The 21,965-nt window shown below is 43.0% G+C and overlaps 1 protein-coding gene across 42 annotated transcripts in view; it reads right to left on the reverse strand.

Annotated features, from left to right (window-relative positions):
• Magi1 (membrane associated guanylate kinase, WW and PDZ domain containing 1) overlaps positions 1 to 21,965 on the reverse strand; it is a 605,639-nt gene that overhangs the window by 472,496 nt on the left and 111,178 nt on the right. The window contains exons 1-2 of one of the 42 annotated variants that reach the window (XM_063286553.1): positions 2,623 to 20,529; positions 1,607 to 1,731 (exon numbers count right to left, since the gene is read on the reverse strand). The exons of 39 other annotated variants lie outside the window; for them this stretch is intronic. The gene's annotated coding sequence lies outside the window, so the exon portion shown is untranslated. Of the gene's footprint in view, positions 1 to 1,606; positions 20,530 to 21,965 lie in introns of those variants that run through there. 2 more of the 42 variants (XM_063286554.1, XM_063286552.1) reach the window with 2 other exon arrangements.

The raw sequence follows: 21,965 nt of genomic DNA on the forward strand, positions 1-21,965 counted from the left end.
GTGACCAGTTATAGTAATATGAGGCTGAACAATGAGACACAGATAGAGTTCTAAACAGATGCTGTTCTCTGTGCACACTGGAACTTTACACTTTCCAAAAGAGCATTCTCCTTCCCTTACCATCGAGCAATACATACCAGTAAAACACTCCCTGCTCACAAAATCCTCCCATGGTTTCAGGACTCTACCTGAAAGACTCTGATTTCTTTATTTATATTACAAGGGGAAAAGTCCCTAATCTACAGTCCTTCTTCACCCCTGTGCAAAAAGGAAAGAAAATGAATGAAGCAGAGAGTACATAAAACCCCCTAATGAATGAATGAAAAAAGTAACAAATTTTATCATGCGATTTACTGACATCTATGCCCATTCACTGGGTTATTATTTAAGATTACGTGGAACCACGGAAGCGAATTTGAAGAATGTATAGACTAACCTGTGCTGTTTTGGAGAAATCTTGGGGATCAGACAGCCTGGGGAAACAGTAGATTATCTCAATAACCCCAGTAGTGAGGACTATGGTCAGGTCCATTTGAGATCTACAGAAACTGAGCTTAGTTTAGAATGGGCAGTAAGCTCCTCCTCCTTAAAGTGAAACGGAAGGGAAAGCACACCTAGAGGTCACACCTAACAGAGAACTACACGTATGCTTCTCTTTAGGAAAGACACTAACACTCATATTTTAGAGGGAAAAAATTAATGAGATTCTTTTCAAACTGTTCCAAAAGGCCACCTCATAAAAAACCTGTAGATGGTTTTTAAATGAACGAAATCTCTACACCCGTCCCTCAGCTGTTCTTAGGTCACACAACTGAAGTCACTTTTCACAAGGTGAAAACAAGGTTTCCCAGTGCAGAAAATTTATAAACTAAATATGCCTTTTCACAAAGGCAAAATACTTATTTTACTTGCTCTACTGTTTTACGGTTCATGAAAATTACATTAAGACTGGTTTCTTCCCTAGAAAAAGGCACTTTAAAAATAGGTAGGGCCAGCAAGTCGACTCAATTTGCCCCCAAGCCTGACCACCCAAGACTTCAATCCCCAGAACACACATGGTGGAAAGAAAAGAGACTCCTGTAAGTTGTCTTCTCTGCACAAATGCAAATACATACACATGACCCATCATACAGTACAAACATTCTTATAACTCTCTTAAAAGTTAAAGTATAAGTCATACCAGTATCTCCACGCCTTCTGCAACTCCAGCGATATAGTTTAATAAAAAATAGTGACCATAAATATTCATTGGCAGCTCAGAGAGATTGAATCACCAATGCTCACAGGTGTATAGAAAGAATGAAGGATCATCAGCCCCATTTACAAACAGAAGAAACCCAATAAAGTTAGATACCTCACCCAAGGCCACATGGACACTAAATATGCAACCAACATTCATACCTAGAAGAATACGATGTCTTCCCTGTAGCCTCAATACCTCATTCCAACTATACTACTACACATATGTCATCCCCAAACCCACCATCTTTAATAGGGACCACTTCACTGTCCTTCACAATTTTCAAAGTCTCTGCTAAAGGTGGCCTGGAGATCATTTCTCAGTCTATTGGTTAAGATAAAATATTAGGGAAGCCAAGAGACTTACCCCATGAAGACAGAAGGTGACTTGAGAACAGGGCAAAATGCAGCAAGGGACCTTAGCTGTGGCTGGCCATGGAAACAGATAGATATGGCCTCTCCATGTGCCTGCTTGAGTTTCTTCACCACCTGCTAGATGGATTGCAAACTCAGGTGTTCAAAGAGAATGAGCTGGAAGCTGTCCTGTCTTATCTGACCCTGTCTTGAAATTTTTAGACTCTCGCTTCACTATAACCACAAGTCCTTTCCTTCAACTCAAGGGGCAGGAACCAGACATCCACCCTGTGGAGGCAAATACCACCCACGTCCTCTAACTGTGAATGAGGAAGCCTGAGGGAGGCACCTCTGTCAGCTATTTCTGCCACGATTCCTACCTAAAAGGCCCTGTATGATGGTGATAAAAAAGAACTTCACAGAGGCTGTGTGGCCTGCTCTCCATCATAGGAGACACTAAATAATGTTACAAAGGTGAAAACACCAAATCTGCCTAGAAATTCTTCATGTGGTCCTTAGAAAACCCTCTACTTAAAACTGTACCATTGACTGATAAAATCATCAAAACTGGGCTGGAGAAAAGGCTCAGAGCAGTTGAGAGCACTAGTGGCTCTGGGTTCAATTCCCACGACCCACCTGATAGCTAACAATATCTGTCACTCTGTCACTACAGTTCCAAGGGATCCAACACTCTCTCTTCTGGCCTCTTCAGGTACTACATATATATATGGTTCAGACATATATGCAGGCAAAACATCCATACATGTAAAACTTTAAAAATCATAAAAATGACAAAAATAAAACATTCTACCCAAATAACAAAAAAGATAACCAAATATCAATTATTAAATTGGCAAGGTGACTGATGACAGCCCTTCTATAACATGATGCTACTTTATCGGTCATTGTGAATGTTGGGGGTTTGGTTGTCTTTTTTAATCCAGGCTAATGGAAGAGAGAGAATATAGAGTTCCATTAGAACAGACCTTGGGAGGAACAGAAACTACTTCAAACATGGTACAAACTCACCATTTCACCCCAATTGGGGCACACCAGAGGAACACAATGGAGTGGGCATAACCTCTCCCTAGCTCTGTCTGCAAGGGCAGCTCATCCACAGCTCCCTTCACAGTCTTCAGAGAGCCTGCCCCAGCTCTGAGCAGACCTTCCGGCATGGGAAATTTCACAACCGTCTTTATTGTAGGCCAAGGCCACTTGCATCATTCACATTAATTACCTCATGAAAGGCTGCAATGTGAATGTTTACTGTTGTCATGGAACCTTCATGAGGTCAAAGCATACACACCCATCACTGTGACATCCCTAAACAGGACTGAACAGCAGCAGCGAATGGAGGTGCTAAATAACGCCGTTTATTAAAACATCAAAACGTGCCCCTTTGCAGCTCTCTGTGGTGTTTGTGGGGAATAGAGTGACGTGTGTACAGTCAAGAAGAACTGGGCAGTAAATCCATTAGGCTTCTCTCTCCCTTGTGTTGACTGAACAGCAGGCATAAGTGACTACACCTCCAGCAAGTGTGACTTACTACAAGTGGGCAGTATCAAGCCACCTCAGAAGGGCTGGCAGAAAGCCCAAGCTGGGTGTTTCCTCTTAAAGCTCAGCACCTCCTTCCCAGTGACTCTCTTTCCACCCAATGCCATGATCATGGACACAAACAAATACAATAAATGAAACACACACACACACACACACACACACACACACACACACACACACAATCTATTGGCCCAGGGAGTTATGTGACATCTTGAGAATTCAGAAATTAAACTATCACCTCAGAGTGAGAGGTTATGAGTGTCACAATTATTATAATTCATTCCAGAAGGCAAAGCGTGGCACACAGTAAACAAGTTTTCACCTTTTCCCAATCTCGAACAAACCTAAAAGTCCCTTGCACTGTGACTGCAGGCCATTCTGCAGCTTTTTCTACCACAGGGAATAACTTAACCTAAACTCACTATGGTGTGAAGTGACAGGCACGAAGTTAACAATTTCTTAAAGTTACTTATGTGGTAAAATCTTATTCAAATTCATGTCATTGACCCTCTACATTAACGTGGAGAACAAATGTTGATCTAGACTATCCAGAGATTTATTTTTGGCCTTTGAAAATATCCTTTGGTTATCAAACTATAATAAGTATGAAGTCCAAAATATTTTAATCTCCCGGGAAACCCTCTGCTAAGGATTCAGCTCTCCTTGGCAGCTGGAGGTACATAAGTGGCCTGCTTGTTCTGTGACAAGACTCACTCCCCACTCTTCTGGCTCAGAAAGGAGAAAGGACTGACCCACTACTTATCAGCACATCACAGCAGACAAAGGCAACCACACTGACAGAACACACAGAGCCTGGCTCCTGTGGTGGAGCCACGGACTGGTGGGCTACTGTGGTTTTCCCCTAAAGACAGTGGTCAAAGGCAAATGTTCCACAAGAACTCAAATTCAGACACCAGGAACAGACAAGAACAGGAAAAGAAATGGGACCAAAACCAAACTGATATCATCTTTATAACAGGATATCATCTCTACAACAACAGAGATCATAACATCGAAAGTACAACCATGCCCAGCACTGGGAAGAAGGTTATTGCAAAAGCAAAACATAATCATATGTGAGCTGAAAACAAAGGGGCCTTGAAATCATCAAACCTCAAGATCAGCAACTCCACAGCTGAGTAGCTCGCCTGCAAAAAAAGACCTCAGCCATGTGGACAGGTACTCAGATACGGGGAGGTTTATCTCAGGAGTTCTTTAAACTAAGAGGCCCCCGAGCCACTGCTCAGCAATGCTTACACAGTGAGAACAAGCAGCCCTGTGAAAGAGCGAATCTTTAAAATGGCAGTGTATAAAATAATGTGGTTTTTTTATAAAAAGACATAGCAACATTTTCATGATTTAATGGGAGGTGAGGATGAAAAGATGATGCATACATTTCACCCCTGATTTTTCTTTTACATACACATACATAGTACATCTGGACTAATAGTCCTGAAAGGGAATACTCATTAAATCCTGTGTGATCATAACTAGGCTTTTTCTAACAGTCTAATGATAACTCTATACTAATCCATCCACATATTTATGGAAAATGTGAGGTATTTCCACATCCTGCTACATGGATTGCTACTTAGAGGCAAAGTATTTTCAAGGAAAATAGCTATTTGTTCCCTAATATAAATTTAAAGCATAATACCAGCTATTTAACTCAGCTTAATTAGCTTTCTCCTTAAAACATTTAAGAATAATGCTTTAAACAAGACATAAGCCAGAGTTTAATATATCAGTAGGTTAAATGTTTCTTTCTATAAAATCCCTGCTTAAAAGGACTCTCTCAACTTCTCTGTTTCTGCTAAGAGTTGAGCTAGAATCCAACCTCAGCTATTTTAACATCAAATATGTATTATTCTCAAATAAAAGGCCATTGACAACTGTAGTGGATGAAGGAAAGAAGGAAAAGTAGGAAGGGGGCAGATCTAAGAACAGTTCTATTTCTAAATGTCTAGAGAAAAACAGTAACAGAATTTAAGTGAGAACACACCAAGTTGGCATTTATTTGTAAAAGTTAATATACACGTGCATATTATATATGTGCACATGCACAAATGTATAAAATCATATACTTATACATACATACACATACATAAATACAGTTTACAGCTCATTCATTTCTACGATTCGGTTCATAGCTCTTACTGCTTTGAAACACTCTATAAAGTCTTTCCAAATATACACACATGGAACAATGACTGAAAATAACAGCAACTAAACAAGAGAATGAATTTTACACATGGATCTCCTTCTAACATGAAAAAATGCCCACAGAACAAAACCCGCAGTCATGAGGGGGAAACCAGAGTAACTCTAAGCTCGATAATTTTCACTAAAAATACGCACTACAGGACTACTCAAGGCTTGGCAAGATCGTAATCGCAGCTCTTGGGAGGCAGTGGTAGAGGGATCTCTCTAAGTTCAAAATCAGTCTGGCTTATATAGCGAGTTCCAAACCAGCCAGGGATACATAGTGAGATGCTGTCATGGATGGATGGATGGATGGATGGATGGATGGATGGATGGATGGATGGATGGATGGATGGACAGACGGACAGAGGGTGCTGTGTGACCCAAAAATTGATCACAGGAAGGTGGGAAAGGTAGGTCAACCTTATGAAAACCCTAGGTCATCTCAGAGGTGCTCACAGGTAGCAAAGATGTCACCATGCCTCCATATTGTCATTATTTTGAATAATGGAGAAACAAAGTCAAGATGGTAAAGAAGGGGAGAGAACAATAATGAACTGTCCTCTTGTCGTGCTTGAAAACTGATTCACAGCAAAGCCCTTGGCATCGAGTCCCCATGTGCGTAGAACAAAACCTCCAAAGAGATTTTTGATAGTTTCTAATATTCTTTACCTAATTCACTTACATTTTGGATTAGACTTGCAAAAGAAGATTAAAGTTAAAATTAGATTAAGGGATGAAAATTAAAACAACCCCTCTCTGAAATACAATTTTTCCAGATGCTACAGAACTTGGTTAAGTCCAATGTGAACTGGCTAAGATGCCCTTAAATCCATGGAAATTGAGACCTTGCTCACCGAGAAACATTTTTCACATCTTAATCACTCGCATGCTTAGATCAAAGAGAATAATTATAGTTCTAAAAGAATTTCAGATTTGCTTTCACATTATCTTTTATCCAGTGAAACCAATTACCTGAACTAAAAAAAAAAACATAAAGCACTTTCTATCCTTCTGGCAAATTCTGCTTCTTGGCTTGTCTCTAGAGCAAGTGATTGGGTCCCTCAGACCCAGTCCTTGGACCTTGGAAGTCATTTCATGGGCACAAGCACTATCTTATCTTTTGCCTTACCAGGTCTCCCTGAATCCAAGAATTTATTTTTCAAGTGTCATCACTCTGGACAGAAAAAAATGTCATTGGAGCTTCAAAGACCAACCTTCGAAACACGGCTCTTATTCCAGTGGGAGTCGGCGGGAATCCAGCAGACAGAGAACACTCCATTGTGATTTGGGGAAGGTAACAATGGCTGGGTGGAAACTGCATGAGCCATGTGTTACTTGTCTAATCTGAAGCAAGACCGAGGATACAGAAGGCATTCAGCATCCAGTGTGCGCTCACACAGTACTAATACCCTAACACACAATTACCTTGCCAATATCTGCCTAGATACCCGCACTAGATCTGGTATCTTTAGTTAAGGCTTAGTGGTTTGTGTTTGGGGATGGGACCTGGAGTCTTAAGCAGAACAAGTAGGTAGTCCATCTATCTCTGAACTATACTTCTAGCCCGTTGGCTTGATCGATGAGCCTAAAATTGAAGTAGAAAGAGTTAGGATTTCTAAGGACTGGAGGCGTAGCTCAGCGGTAGAGGATTGCCTAGCGTATACAATGCACTATTGTTTGATCCCCAGCATTAAAAGAAGGTCCTACAGAGATGTGTTTAAAAGGGAAAAAGAAAAAACTCACAGTATGGGCTGGCAACATGGCTCAGTGAGTAAAGGCGCTTACCACCAGGCCTGACAACCCAAGTTCCATTCCTAGCACCCACATAATAGATATAGAGAATGAACTTCCACAAGTTGCCCTCTGATCTCCACACGTGCCCACACACAAATAAGTAAGCGTGATTTTAAAGAAAACTAACAATGTCGAACTGAATTCGGTAGCCATTTCGTACCCCTAGGATGATTACAACAACTGTGCTTCCGGCCCCCGTGCTGCACGGGGGTTCACTTCCTGCGCCACAGATGTGGGCTGCTGACCACAGTGGATCAATCAGAGCCCATCTCGTTTAAATGCACAATGAAGACAAAGATTCCAGCCTTGGTCAGAAGCATATGCTGGACATGTGGGCAGCCAGGAAAAGAACGGAGAGTACATGAAACAGGGAATGGCAGACATGGGGAAATCTACCAGACAGCATTGCATCGGGGACTTGAAGACACTGGGTATCCCCAAGGTGCCCTATGCCCTTCCGTTACACACTTTCTTTTTACATTTGCTCAAGAGCATTACAGAGGCACACACGAAAGCACTTCCTCCCTAGCCAAAGCAATCATCATCAGACAAGACCGAGACAGCTGAGGCCACAGAAAGAAAAGTGCAAACAAGCCAGGGTGGTCCACAGAGGGAGGAGGAACCACGAGAATGGAGACAAGGAAGCTCTGAGAATGCAATGAATTAAGTTTCTGTTCCCCCTCAGCAAGTGCTGAGGGGAGCTCGAGGTCTGAATTGGCCGCTGATAGCAGAACTGTCTTTACAATGTTTTAGGATCTGTGAATCCCACATTCTTTTCTTTTTCTTGTACAGTCTTGTTTGAAGCTCTGGCAAAACGCTGCACTTGGGAAGCAATTGAAAGTTGGCTAACGTGAAAGTTCTGTGATTTTCAATTAAAAACACTCTCTCGCTGACTGGTTGCTACTGCTGTGGGAAAGAAAAGAGCTGCAATGAGGGTTTCCCTTCTATTGAAAATGGTTCTGTTAGGCTTCAGAATGGTGAAATTCACTTACCTACCTACACAAACCACTTCTGTTCAAGCTATACCACAGCTCGGATCCCAGTTCCTGGGAATGAGGCACATTTCTGTATAGACTAAGTCTTCTGTTTTCATTCCTTAAGGCCTCTTCATGAATTTGCATTTATATATTCAAGAATACCCCAAACTCCCAAATGCCTGTGATCCCACAGGGCTCCAATAATCACCTCGCTTACTGGCAGCACGGGCAGATTGTGAGAAGACACTTGCAGGGTTTGAAGTTCACTGTTACTCATAGAGAAAAGCGAAACTCTCACCACACAAAAAGAAATATGGAGACCATCGTAATCTACGGAACAACATGCTTTGTGATTCTGTTTTCCCAGTGCTGTTCTTTGAATGCTAAAGAGCGCAAAGTGTCACGCACCCTCTCACACGCACACGCATGCACACACGCACACACCCAGAGTCTCTGGTGGGTATTCCTTAACGGGCCTGACTAATCTCTACCCGAGGAATAGCGTTGAGAAAATACCTGATTTGCATCTGCTTGCTGAGTAATGCTTTTACAGGTCTTTTATTACTTTTATTACAAACAGAAGGGAGTAAAGGGCACTCCCAATCATCTCTCGGTCAAGTCTTACTGGCAGCTCATTCAGGGAAGCACAGACTACCATCCCTCAGAATGAAGCCCATTCTCAAAGGAAGAAAAGGAAATGAAACCAAGATGGCTCATTAACAATAAAATTCCAAACAACACAACAAGACAGCAGCCAACAAACTCTTATTAGAAAAGGCGGGGTTATCCACGCCCCTGGGTATTCGAAAGAAAACCCCAATACCAACCCCTGTGGTCTTGCAGGAAACATCAGTGTTCTCTTACGAGCCTCAAGCAGAAAGGTTGAAGTTGCTGGGGCTTTCTTACCTGTACCAGCCTGTAGCTCCCTCCCCTTAACTCCAAAGTGCAGGCAAGGCTCTTCCTGCAACTCTGCAAAAGGGGCGGGGCAACGAAAAAGGCAACCTGGGTTTCATGTCAGCTGCTGGCAGGACCTGAGCAGGCTCCACCTTCAGTTCACAGCCCAAGGGCAGGGCAGAACACCAGCCCTTCTCTCTGGCTTGAGAGCAGAGCAAGCCAGCAGCATCAACCCTGCACCACATCATAACCTTGATCCAAAGTTAAGGTTCAAATGCGGGAAAAATGGAAGGAATTGTGGATGCTACTAAATGGCTGGACCAAGGCCAACAAGACCACCTGGGTTAAAGGAGCCCCTAGAAGATGCTCGCTCGGCAGGGAGGCAGGGGGCTTAGCTGAAGCGTTCATGTGCTGCAGGATTAAGCGGAAAACCTGCACAACAGGGCTGGTTGTGTGTCTGCTCTGCCACCTCACAGCTGACTGTGACCTTGGACCACCTGCTTCTATAAGGTTCAGTTTCCTTTCTCGGAGATAGGAATAGCTCTGTATATCTTGTAGGGAAGCCTGAGATTTAAAGTTCTAGTACACAGAAAGTCCTCCTAGTGAAACACTAGCCCTTAACCCTACCCCTCCCTCCTCTCATTCATCGCCTTAAAAGGGACATCCTTCCTTTGTATTGTATCCTTACCAATGGTTTCCTCTTTATAGTTCCTACAGTGCTCTTTATAAAACAGTCCAGGGCTGGAAAGATGGCTCGGTGGTTAAGAGCAATGAATGTTCTTCCAGAGGAAATAAATAAATAAATAAGTAAATAAATAAATAAATAAAAGTCCAGTTGTCAATTTGTCTAAAATTAGGTACAAAAACAAACAAACAAACAAACAAACAAACCACATTCCTCAAAAACATGTGAATCTAGGAATTCGGAAGGAACCTCCAACATTCACCCTGTGAGGGCATTGTGGAGATGGGAAAACCTTTGGACTTAGTTTTGACTTTTCCGATTTCAGGCCTTGCAGAAGCACAGCTCTTTACCACCAGCTCAGACTTCCATGAGATAAGCATCAAGGAGAGGCAGGGAGTGACAGAGGGGCCTGAACTGGCCAGGCAAGCCTGGTATATTTTCTATCCTGTCTGCATGACTCGAAGCCAGACTAAGCCTCCCACCTCTTTCTGCCATGTGCACCTCCAGAGCCTTCTGGCCCCAGGGATGTGCTCAAGATGCAGAAGGCTCATTTCCTAATTAAAATCTTCCAACCAAAAGTCACTGCTCTTGGGATAAAATCCACCACAGCCTGCAAGGCCCTGGGAATACTTCTCCCCACCCAACATGCCATGACACTCCAAACTCCACCTTCAAAGGACTATTCCCTCTGTCCCTCAGTCCAGGCTGTCCTTCTAGTTCCTCCTCTCTCTGGCTTTCTCATCCCCCATGACTCAGCCCTGCCTGACACAGGTTAAGTACTGAAGAGTTTGCCAGTTTGTCGGTCATTTCCCTGTGGCTGTCACCACCGACCTGAGGGAAATAAGCTAAAGGGAAGGAGGTTGACAGGAGCTTATGGCCTCAGTCCATCCTGGCAGGGAGACATGGGGGGAGGTCAGGGCTGGGGGACATTGCTCACATCCTGGCGGATCAAAAGCACAAGAAGGGAAGGAAGCAGAGGCAGGTGTGCCCTTCGGTGAACACCACCTGTGACCCATGTCCAGTTAAGCACCACGCCCCCAGTCTCTCTAACATTGCAGACAGCAGCCCTAGCTGGGGAACCGATGTCCAAACACCACATTGAAACCATAACACCTACTGGCAGCCTATGTCCCACGTACTCTCCAGGGCAGCCTCAGGAAGAGCAGGCCTGTCTACCAATGTCACCCCCGAGCCCCAGCTAACAGAGACAAGCAAAAGGTAGGGGGACCCCTTCTAAGGCAGCCCTCTCCCAGTGTGAGAACATTCTGTGACAAACAACAGAACAGCAAGTCACAACAAAACAAAGGTCTCGTTATGCAGGTGCTCGACTTCTAAAGGAAAAGAAACATTCGCAAACATCACAGCCAAATTGAGTTCTCTGCAAAGGCCTGGTCCACTATACCATTAAAGCAGCCAGGGCAGTTTGAAAACTGCTACAAACATTTAAAAATTCAAAAAAAAAAAAATAGTCACGCTGGCCCCTGTGTTACATCCCCCAGATTCTGATTTAACAATAGTGCATGCCGCTGTTGGATTAGGGTGACAGGATAGTGAACAAGGGATGAAAACACTTCTTTAGCACCCTGCTTCTTAAGCTATGGGTGAGGAAGAGAATCTAGACACAGTAGTAGGTGATTACTAGACAAAAAAAAAAAAAAAAATGAAGAAACAAAAAGGAAGGAAGAAATAACCCCCAAGGGCCTGGGGAGCCCAGTGGGTAAGGTGCTTGGCTGTGAAAGCACGAGAATTAGAATTCTGATCCCTAAAACCTACCTAAAATGTACAAGTGTAGGCATCACCTATCATTCCAGCATGGGAAAGGTAGAGACAGGAAATCCCTTGGGGCAAACTAGTTATCTAGATAACCCAGAATTAGCAAACTCTGCCTTCATCCTAAGACCCTTCTTTAATAAAGTAGAAAAATGAAAGAGGACTTTCATGGACATGCTCACATATGCATATGTGTGTGTGAGAGTGCATGCATATGTGTGTGTGAGAGTGCGTGTACATGCACGCGCGCACACACACACACACACACACACAATTTTAAGAGATATGAAATATAAGCCCAAACTATACAGATACACAAAGGATATGTTAAATTATGATTCACTTTCAAAATCTCCACACTATTGTGCCCAGGTAATCAAAACACAGTTTAAGGCCAAGGATGTGCTCAATGCTGCAGCCCGTGCTCAGCATGCCAGAGGCCACAGGTTCAATCCCCAGTACCATCTGTGGTCTCCTGGACATATTTGAAGTCGCAATGCAACAAGTGTGCAGAGAAAGAGCAAAGCACTCTCTGACAGCTGACTTGGCACTACAAATGCTTGAGTTACACTTGGGCTGATTATCCAACCCAGTGCTCTTCAAAACAGAGCATGCCACAGAAATCAGGTTATCTCTGGGAACTGAAGGACTTCCACGATGCTCTCAGATATAAGGAAAAGTTCTGGAGGGGCTGAAGGGAGGAAGGGGGTGATGCAGAAATAATGGAATTTCTGTTTGCTTTTGTTCTCTTGGAATTAACGTCCTTATTTGAGAGCATGTGTTTTGTGTTACCAACAACGTAGAAGCATGTCGTTCTTCTCATTGAAAACACTAGTTTCAAGGAAGGCACGTCTTGAAAATGACAGCATCTAATAGTAAATAGAAGGCAGCTGGCCCTCTCCCTGCATGCAACCCAAATCCCAACCATGGATGCGAGCAACCACAGGATGGAAATACTAGACAGGAAAAACCGTGTCTGTAATAAGTACATACAGAACTTTAGTTGACATTATCCCCTAATGGAGACAGCCTAGCAACTGGTTTCAACACATTTGTCTTACAGTAGATATTACCAGGAACCTAGAAATGATTTAAAGTGTATTGGAAGGCCGGGGGTAGAGTTCAATGGAAACATCTGCCTAGTGTGGCCAAGGAGATAGTGTCTATGGAACAACTAAGTCATTTTCTGTAAGTAACTTTTCCCATCCTCAGGGGATCCTGCACTCAGCTAATCCCCTTTAGATACCCAGGGATAATTGTGTTCCTTGAAGCAGGGCTAAACTAGGAAAGGGAGACGGATACCATCACATGAACTCACAGAGGGGAAGGAAGTGCTGGAAAGCTAGAGAGGGCTTTGCTAAGGAGGAAGTACTAAGGCTAGGGCTCAGGATGGTGGAAGGTCAGGTAATGGAAGCGTCAGTCGCACTCAGCTGTCCAAGGCCAACTGAGGCTCCCTTCTCCCAGATGGCTCTAGTCTGTGTCAAGCTAACAGAAAAGTAACCAGAACAATACATAGCTTTCTAGGATCGAGTATGGGAACTAGGAGATGGTAATGTTTCTCCTTCTGTCATTACCAAACTCTTATCTTGTACAGGTCGGACTTGATGTCTGCTGACCCACTACTGTCCACGACCCCCACAAAATAGGCAGTATGTCCCACTTCAAGAACGAGCCCTGAGGCTAAACGGTTCCCTTCCCAGAGGCCCGCACAACGTACATTTTAATCAAAATGTGACTCAGAGGCCCAAAGACTCACGCGCAGACGATAATACTTGAAGAGGGAAAGGTGGAAGTGAAAACAATTTTCTTCAAGGAGTACTTATTTCACTGGTTAGTTATGGATGAAACCTGTATCTGCTTTTCAAGCCTACCCGGGTAACGACACGTTTGAATGTCCGTGAACCTAGTTTTGAAAGCAATGCAAGGTTAAATTCAACAAGCCAACATGTCCCCAAACTAGGGGGGACAAAACAAAACAAAACAAAAAAAACAAACAAACAAACAAAAAAAACCCAAAAACAAAAAAAACTTCAAGATCTGCTTCTAAAACCATACAAATAATGTTTTCAGTTCTGAGGTGTCTCTGGCCTGCTCTGACAGAGCCAGGGGAAGGACCAGGAGAGAGGTTGAAGGAACCAAAGCAGGGATTTAAAAGTGCAATTCACAATTCACAATTCACGTTGGATCATCCAGGTTTGGCCCGGTTGGGAAGAGCTCCTGTTTCATCTGTTTAGAGTAAAAAACAAGGTCCTCAAATTAAGATAGTCTGACTTAGGGGTACTTTTTTTTTTTAAGTAACAGAAAAGAACATTTTCAAATCATACATAAATCAAAGTTCTAAGAATAAGAACAAAAGACCCAGAAGACAAGATTCCCTTAACTAACTCACCACGGGGTCTGGCTAACTAAGAGGCTTCATCTGTCAGGACCAGTTTCCTTAGTGAAACAGAGGGAAATGTTATCTTGCAAAATTATTATGAGAATGAAAAACGAAGAAAAACAAACAAACAAAATCCACAGGGTTGGGGGCGTAGCTCCTGGGTGGGCTGCGTGTTTGACCTGTGAGGGGGCTCAAACCTCAGCACTGAAGAGCGGGTGGAGATAAATTTATATTCGTTATATTTGGAATTACCACCTCGGTAACACGTCCACCGGAGACCGCTGTGCCAGTGTGTGTGCTGACGTTGTCCAGGCATTACATATTGTTGCTCTAACTACGAGCCACCAAAATAAAAAGGGTTCCCCAAATCCATCAGACACCAAGAGAAATGACAAAGCCTTACTTGAGTTTGATTCTTCCAAATACTACTTAGTCAACACATTTCTTGTTTGTGAAACCGGCCATTTCAAGGAATAAACCCATTTAAACGGAATGAGAATTATGGTATTGTGCCCAGTGCCTAAGTCTGAAACACAGTTCCAAGGTTTTAGGCTAAGAGGGAGACAACCCTGAAACATGATGTATACAAAACTAAAAAAAAAAAAAAAAAAAACAGTTCTTTGAGGCAGAAAGGTAGCATTCATCAAGGCTGGATTCCTAAGGGATTTAACTGATTAGGAAACCCTGGGCTGGGCAAAACAGAATAGCTGCCTTGAGCACAGCACTACTAAGAACTGTGCTTTTAGGATACCTCTCAACCTTTACATAGTGGAACAAAAAAATACATCCCAAACGTAATTGCTGTCCATAACAGCAATTCTTGCAGCAAATTTCCCCCGAATAGTTGTAATCTGCGGATTAAAAATTGGGGTAAAGCATACTCAAACAAGCAGCAGCCTTGGGGAGACGCCCAGTAGGACTTGGTCCACAGGCAGATGGTGCTCTGCAAACAGAGACCAAGCAGGGAATTCTACCAACAGGAAGGGAGCTTCTCTGGTGCACAGTGAACTGGCTTTAGTCAACTAGCTGGGTTTTATTAAGCAATGTAAAAGCCAGCAACATTTATTCTAGAGCAAAAACATCAATTTCTTAGCACTGACTAATCTGAACCCACAAGTGAACACACTACAAAGGGGGGGGGGCCCATCCTGCTTGCACGCTTCCTGCAATCAGGAAGCCAAATGTCAACAGGGTAGAGGACATGTTAACCTTGTGCCAAATAGCTCTCAAGATTCGTGAGTAATTAATTCAGTGACAACCAAGGGCAACCCTCCAGGCTCCCCAGCAAAGCAAAAGGAAAGGAAAAAGCAGAGCGGGTGCGGGACCACCATCATTAGGATCCAAACTTGATGTTCCGAAATATCTGCTGGCCACATTACATGTACAGGTCACCAAGCTGAGAACAGGGACGAGCAGATGTGCTAAACAAGGTTGTTTATGAGGGCCCACAGATAGTAACAACCACTACCAATAACTTAGTTTGCCTTCCCCACCCCCATAGAAATAGAAAGCATTTTCCCAAACATACCCACAGAGAGCAATTCTTGCAGGAAAATCCCACTATGAATGGGTTAAGAATCCTACAGTCCATGCTAAGTGACCTCAGTGAGGTCCATCGCTTCCACACCTTGGTGTCTCATTTGTGAAATGATGGGTCACTCTTTTGAGGTAGCTGTTAAAAGTTAAATAGTAATAGATTTGTAAAGCTCTGAGATTATAGTGGCTGCCCAGTAAAACACAGTTTGCAGAGAATAGTGGCTCAGACCAGGTATCTTAGTACTTGGAGACTAAGAGGGGAAGACAGCCATGAGTTCAAGATTAGTCTGACCTGCAATGTAGTAAGTTCTAGGCCAACCTGGGATACAGTGTGGGATTCTGTCCCCCACCTTGCTCTGAAAAATTGCTGGGGTTAATCATTTGGCCAAAGACGACGTTCAGCCCCTTAGATTCAGAGGCTTAGAAGAAGCTGCTGTGTGACCTGTCTCAGCCTCTGGCTGGAGTCATGAGAGAATGCTGAACCGTCTACAGAAATGCTCATTCGGACCAAGACACTAGCATCGCTCACATTTTAACAACACCTTGAACACATCTGGCACTAATCCTGCTAAGTGTTTTCAAACACTCAATGCAAAAGTGCAAACCCAGACACTCGTGGCTGCTAACAGACAGTTTACTGCCAAACACCTGGGAGCAGACACAGCCATTTGCCCTCCAGGATGCTACTAAGCCCTCCACAGTGCAGAGGGTCTGTGCACTTGCCCTTTTGTAGACACCTAATACCACCCTCTGCAGAAAAATCTCAATTCCAGCTCATTGGATCTGTTGTTTCCTTGTTTCCTTCTGTATTTTAAATCCCTAACGAGCCTGTACTGGGAAGAGGAAGAGTATGAAGTAATAACGCGCAGGTGCTTCCTACTTAATTAAAAGAGCTTTACAGCTGCACTGGGTGACTCATCCCCGGGGGTGACCACGCGTGTCCTTCAAGTGGCACGAAGCTCCAGCAAGAGCCACACAGCGTGTGCAGCCTTCTTCTTCCTTGGTGAAAGGATGGTTATCGGGTAACTGACGGTATTTTGTGCCTCCTGGCTATGCACATGCCAGTCCCTCTGCATTCCCTGGATTCTAAAAATAAGGAAAGCACCCTCGAATACGAGGCCCAGAGCTCAGTGATGCAAGGTTTCGATTATACAGAATCAAGCGCTACCATCTGCGAAAAGATGCAAATGTATGTATTTGCTATCATTTGTGAGCATGATTGTAAGAGCAGATTATATAGTCATATAATGCATAAGAAATAGACTCGCAGGGTCGGAGAGGGGCTCAGTGGGGAAAGGCACTTATTACCCAACTTGATGACATAAGTTCAATACCCAGGTCCAAGGAAAGAGGAGAGCTTAGACTCCCACAAGTTATCCTTTGACCACCATAAATGTGCCAGAGCACACATACACACCCAAATAAACAATTAAACCTTAGTGAATTACATTCACACACTTTTCTTAAATAGCCACATACCACACGTTGACATTCTGATCAAGAATGAATTGCATATGACAGACGTTCTGTTAATATTTTACCATAGTGACTCTAGAACCGTTAGTATAATTATACTGTTCAGGAAAAAAAATCACCTAACGACAATTTTGCCATGCATACATGTGTGCTACTCATGTTTGCATGTATTTTCGCATGTGTGTGGACATATATGTGTGTACAGGAGAGCACACACATGTGTGTACATGTCTAGGCCTGAGGGTGATGCCTAGAATTTTCCTCCATTGCTCCCTACCTTGCACCCGAGGCATGATCGCTTAGTTAAAGCCAGAGTTCATCAGAAAGGCTGTCTGGCTCTCCAGCCTACCGTGGATGCTCTGCCTCTTCCTTCCCAGAACCGGGAATTCAGAACTCCACCGCCATCCCAACTGCCATGTAGATGCTCGGAATCCAAACTTGGGTCCGCACATGTGACAACAAGTGCTTTCTCCATCTGTCTGTTCCTTCCTGGCTTTTCTCAAACACATCCTTGTCTTTACATGACACATGGTACAGCACACATTAAACACCTATGCGCCAATGCCCATCCTGACCCCAAGGAAACCCACACAATGGAAGGATGCAGACAAGAAGGTGACTGTGGGGGACTTAGCTGAGATGAACTCTACACTGCGCAGTTTCTTCCTCGTTGAAACTGGACAGCTCGTGAATATGTAACTACTGAAATGTTACTTTTGGTTCTCTCTAAATATATTATCCGCACTGTTCAGATGTTCCCTTGTGTTTTTTAAATATTTATTTAATATTTATGGATATTTTCCCTGTGCGTGCATATATGTGCACCAGGTGTCTGCCTGGTGCCATGGAGGTCAGGAGAAGGTATCACATTTCCTGAAACGGATGGTTGTGAGCTGACTTATGGGTGATGAGATTGAACACTGGCTGCCTGTAAGAGCAGCTCGTGACCTTAACTGCTGACTCATCTCTCCAGAAGCAGTCAATATTTTTTTAAAAGATGTATTTATTTTATATATGTGAGTACACTGTTGCTCTCTTCAGACAGACCAGAAAAGGGCATTGGATCTCATTACAGATGGCTGGTGAGCCACCATGTGGTTGCTGGGAATTAGAACTCAGACCTTCTAGAAGAGCAGTTGGTGCTCTTAACCACCGAGCCATCTCTTCAGCCCAGCAATCAATATTTTTAAAATTATGTTTTAGCAGTTTTACTTCTTAAACTTTATTCATAGGCATTTGCCTTTTTGCATATAAAATACAGAAACTTCTGGAAACACAAACGTAACATTTTATCTGAGTCTCAAAATTCTATTTGTTTCTTTTTTTTTCCTTATTAACAGTGTGGGCTGGGGAGATGGCTCAGTGGTTACTGACTGCTCTTCCACAAGACCTAGGCTCAATTCGAAGCCCACACACGGCAGTTCACAACTGCCTATAGTTACAGTTCTAGGGTATCGGACTTTACACAGACATATGTGTAGGCAAAACACCAATGCACATAAAATAAACATAAAAGAAATCATTATTAATAATGTAAGAATCATTAAGTAAATATGTGTTTTCTAACAAACACTATAGAAGTTTTGTTCAGAGCCAAGCATGATGGTTCTTACCTTTAATCCCATCACTCTAGAAGTAGAGGCAAGCATATATCTTTGAGTTTGAGGCCAGTTTGGTCTACATAAAGAGTTCTAGAAAAGCCAGGGCTACATAGACAAATCCTGTCTCAGAAAACAAACAAAATCACCCTGGTGTTTAGGGCAAGGAGCTGCAATCTTTTTATCTCCTCCAACATGTATGACTTTTAAGTTTTAATTCTCCCACACACTAAAACCTCTGTCTACATGAAAATGAAGGCCCTGCTACATTCTGGGGTTAAAGTTCCTGGCCTCTTGCCTTTTTACTTCCTTTGAGCCATTTTTTTTTTCCTTAAAGCTAGTCAGTCCCAAACAGATTCCAGCCAATGGAGAAAAGACACAGTCACCGCCCACATTTAAATCAAAACCAAATGAAGTCTTGACCCAGAGTGCTTTGCTCCTTTGCATTGGTGAACAGTGTAGACAGTCAAGACACTTCGACCCGAGTGTTGGTCTCTTTCTTCGCACCCTAGACTGACTTCTGACAGTAGTACTTGATTGGGTACGGGGGTGTGGTGGGGGTAGGACATCCAAACAAACACTAGTGAAATCCTACTATAATACAGAGAAGAATATCCAAAACCCAGGACAATGACACCTACTAAATGCTGGAAGGATGTGAGAAAACAAGAACTCCCACTCACACAATGGGAGAGCAAATCTAGAAGACAGTTTAGCAGTTCTTACAAATGAAAGCATAATTTTATCACGTGGTTTTACCCTCAGATTCCCATTTTACCCAGTGTAGATGGAAAACCTGTATCCATGAGAGAATACTTCCCTCAGAGTTTAGAGCAACTTCCTCTACAGTTTGGAAAGAGACCATGCTCAGGAGGCCTATCAGAACAGAAGGCACTGGCGATGTTGAGCTTGGTGAACAAACAGAGTCTGGCAGTGAGACTATAACTGTAATGAGACCATAACCATAGTTCAAGTTACTGAAAAGGCAGCCCATGTCAACTGTCATCCGTCCCAATCCATACTATACTACACCAAAAGTGACACCTAGTATCAGCTGCTAGACTAATGAGGACACATGCATGTGAGCCCCTGTGGTCTAACAAGTGTCCCCACCCCACTTGGTGGAGGTGCTAACAGTGAAGAGGAACTTCCAGCTAGCAGGAGGAGCATGAAGTCTGTACCCAGCTCTCACTGTTGCTGGAACTGACCCTGCTCTACAAATAAGTCATTGTTAAAAGCCATAAATAAATAAATAAATAAATAAATAAATAAATAAATAAATAAATAAATAAATAACAAAAACAAAAAACAAAAGGACTATGCTAATTGATTTTATAGTTAGGAAAGTTATGTCTACATCTTGATGTAGGGTCAGAATCACTACATACAAATCCCCATCATTAAAAATATCATGGGTTGGGGATTTAGCTCAGTGGTAGAGCTCTTGCCCAGGAAGCGAAAGGCCCTGGGTTCAGTCCCCAGCTCCGAAAAAAAAAAAAAAAAAAAGGAAAAAGGAAAAAAAAAACATATCATTAAATCCCAGGAAGAACACCTGTAATAAAAGTAAGCTATATGGCTGTATTCACTAAGCTAGCTTCCTGCACCCTTTACTTCAGCGTTTCTTGATTCATAAATATCCTGAATCTGAAAGCGGCCTCCTGTGCTATGCGCCCAAGGATCTAACCAGGGTCCCTGGCTGCTCAGCAGTCCTCAACTGGACTCTTCCCCTTTTTTGCTACAAGTGAGTTATTTTCATCCTACTGTTTGGCTACTGCACGTGTCTGCTTAAATTATTGTTTCGGTGAATTTTAAATATTCTTCATTTACAACTGTTCCACCAATAAGTAAATACAAGACAATGAGAATGTGCATGAGACGGTAAGAAGAGTTCAGTTGCACCAGGGAGGGTGATCTTTCTTAAGGTAAAACAATCAACTTCATTTTATGAAAGGAAAGGAAAGGAAAGGAAAGGAAAGGAAAGGAAAGGAAAGGAAAGGAAAGGAAAGGAAAGGAAAGGAAAGGAAAGGAAAGGAAAGGAAAAAGGAAAGGAAAGGAAAGGAAAAAGGAAAGGAAAGGAAAGGAAAAAAAAGGAAAGGAAAGGAAAGGAAAGGAAAGGAAAGGAAAGGAAAGGAAAGGAAAGGAAAGGAAAGGAAAAAGGAAAGGAAAGGAAAGGAAAAAGGAAAGGAAAGGAAAAAGGAAAGGAAAGGAAAAAGGAAAGGAAAGGAAAGGAAAGGAAAGGAAAGGAAAGGAAAGGAAAGGAAAGGAAAGGAAAGGAAAGGAAAGGAAAGGAAAGGAAGAAGAGCCAACGCTAGCCCAAAGGGTCCAGAGCTGGAGTCCTGTAACATTCTGGCAGAACGGCCCTGCTCACAAGGACACTGATTATACAGGAAACAGAGCAACCCAGTAAACACAAACTATCGGCTTCCCTGGTCCTGCTCAACTCACTGTATCAGCTTTTCCTCTGCACGAAAGTGAATTAATCTGATTGAATTTGAGTTAGTTTTCATCCCAGGAGATGAAACGCTGACTTCTGATTCTGGAATTATAAATGTATGAGCAACTGGAGTTTCCATTCTTTAACCTCCAAAATGCTTGCATAAGCGAAGGTTCCCAGAAGATAACTTAGTATATTCTAGCCTGTGTTCGCCCTCTCTCCCAACCCTTCTACTGCAAGAAAAATGTCTGTATAAACTCTTAGTCTTCTAGCATTCTTCTACTGCTCTGAATATCAAAACTCAGTAAATCTTACCCCAATACCTCAGACCTGCGAGCACATCACCTCCTTTCAACATTTTTCATTTTTTGCCCCCTTTATATATTTCCCTTTATAGAAACTCAGGAATAACAGAAATCTGAGCATTACCTAGTCTACTTTCTGAGCCAATGTCTCAATACACACACATACTTTACTGGGATAACCTAAGCAGGACTTAAAGAGCACAGAATCAGAGCAGAGGGGAAACGTTTCCAACCAGATACAATTATTATTTATGGGAGGATCTATGCTTCACAAATTACTCACATGGTACTGTCTGTATCTATAGTGGGGTGTGTGTGTGTGTGTGTGTGTGTGTGTGTGTTATATGTACATGTACATGTAGAGGCCAAGGTTAATGCCAGGTTTCTCCCTCATCGGTTGGCACCTTATTTTCTGAGAGTTCACCAGTTGGCTAGAGTGGCTAGTCAGCGAGCTATAGGGGTCCTGTTGACTCTGCCCTGTCCCCTATACTGAGGTTACAGATGCAGGTCCTCATGCCAGCTAGCACTTTACCCACTGAACCATTCATTTCCCCAGCATTGTGATAATTCATCTTTAGAAACATATGAGCAACTGCTGTTTCACCTTGATGGGACTGATAAGATGCTTGGAGATTAGCAAATCATATCTCTGTATGTGTGTGTCTGGGGGTATTTCCGGGGAGGAAGGGAGTGTGGCACTATGGGAGTGGGGGACAGAACAGGATGAAATAATAGGCAAAAAGAGAGTCGATAACGCAGGT

Source organism: Rattus norvegicus, chromosome 4, assembly GCF_036323735.1.
Source record: "Rattus norvegicus strain BN/NHsdMcwi chromosome 4, GRCr8, whole genome shotgun sequence".
Classification (NCBI taxonomy): domain Eukaryota; kingdom Metazoa; phylum Chordata; class Mammalia; order Rodentia; family Muridae; genus Rattus; species Rattus norvegicus.